This window comes from Helianthus annuus, chromosome 17 (assembly GCF_002127325.2).
Source record: "Helianthus annuus cultivar XRQ/B chromosome 17, HanXRQr2.0-SUNRISE, whole genome shotgun sequence".
NCBI classification, from domain to species: domain Eukaryota; kingdom Viridiplantae; phylum Streptophyta; class Magnoliopsida; order Asterales; family Asteraceae; genus Helianthus; species Helianthus annuus.
In genome coordinates, this window is record NC_035449.2 from 181,366,017 (window position 1) to 181,367,738 (window position 1,722).

The following is a 1,722-nucleotide window of genomic DNA, read 5'->3' on the forward strand; positions in this document are numbered from 1 at the left end:
CGATTAGCAAATGCATAGCAATGACATCAATTTCTCACAAACTCTAATTACAATTTTTCTAAACGAAATAGAGTTTCTTGACATATTAATTTATGTAGAAGAGAACTTTTTTTAGCTCAAATTATAAAAATGATAGTATATTTTCCTTGGAAGAGAAATAACTCATACTATATAAGAAATTAGTAGTTCTTGAGTCATTTATATTGTTTGGTATGGATATGTTTAGAGAGAAACTCTTTCATGAAGTTTTAGTATAACTTATATTATGTGGTAACATGTTATAGTTATATTATATTATATTATATGTCATACCCTCAAATTACCACCTAGGGAGTGTCCCTGTTGGGCGTGTGACGACTAGCAATGAGCCACCAATTACATTGAGTCACGAGTTTAAAATGAAGTTCCATTGTTTAATAATACTGAAATCCCAAACATAAGTCATCCAAATCCATAAGTTCAGCGGAAGCGTGAAGATACCATAAAGTAAATATTAAACGAACGTAATAAATAAGTGTTTGATAAACAAGTTCATCAGCATGACCATGACCACTCTTGCTCTCCAGCCAACAAGCTCCTGTTTCAATCACCTAACGACCTGCGAGCATGTAACAAGTGTATCAGACAAAGCTGGCGAGTTCACAGTTTTAGAAAACGTTTGTTACCAGTTGTATGTAAAACAGTTTAATAACCAATGCAAGTAATATTGTTAATATCTCAATTCCGAACAAGACGGCTCCTGAAATACATGACTGCCCTTCCCACGTACTCCTATCTAGTACTGGGCCACGACTGGGTCATTAGTTCACATCCGTCCTATCCAGGAGCGGTGTGAGGGTGCCAAACCTAAGTAGCGCTACCAACTAATACCCGTTACCCTCCAGGTAACATAATAAGGGACTTACAAAATGATAGGTGAGAATATTAACCAATATACCCGTTTTTACCCAAAAGACTTATCCCTCCACGGGATACCCACTGACTGTCCCCAACCACTGGGACGCATGCTCGAATGTAGTGAACTCACCTTGGGTTTGCTCGGTGAAATTATTTACTCGATTAATAGTTGCTCAACCACGTCCTAAAAAGGAGGACCGTTAATAGTTAGTTTTACATGCGTTTTATCACACAACTAATTAGTGTATTCAAGGTTCACGGCAAGCCTATTCTCTACTCATGAAAAGCACACATGAAATCCAAATCATAATGGTTTATATATATATATATATATGTGGGGTATCCCCCAACTGTTTAACATGTAACTTCTCAACATATACATAATCTATTGATACTCTCTTCAACTAGTCATTAAACACGTATGGTTCAGAAGTAAGAAAATAAATATATATATATCATTTATATATATATAACACATGTATTGTCCAGCCCACTTTCATGCTTCCTGCGGCCTTGTTTTTGATAATTTTACTCGACCCAACATGACTGACCCAAATCCAGTCATGTTGTTTGTTTTACTCCGGCCCAGTTGGTTTCAAATAACACAGCCGCCCCAAACATTTAGGTCACCAGCTCAATAATAATTCCTTAACAACAAGCATTATACTACCAGCTTAACAAGCATTATAATACCAACTTAGGATATGCGATAGTCATTTAAATCATAGCAAACTTTGTCTCAAATCATGCTATCACAATAACAAGTTAACAGCCCCACACGGTTCCCTCGGTGGTGTGCGACGGTTCAAATCGGTGGTCCGCAGA

General features: G+C 36.9%; 1 long non-coding RNA gene across 1 annotated transcript; it reads right to left on the reverse strand.

Moving 5' to 3' along the window:
* Window positions 1–425: 425 nt before the first annotated feature.
* On the reverse strand, window positions 426–1,094 carry LOC118488954. The gene is made up of 2 exons (XR_004885408.1): window positions 1,028–1,094; window positions 426–598 (listed from the first exon to the last, which is right to left on the reverse strand). It is a non-coding gene; the product is annotated as an uncharacterized LOC118488954 (long non-coding RNA).
* Window positions 1,095–1,722: the final 628 nt, after the last annotated feature.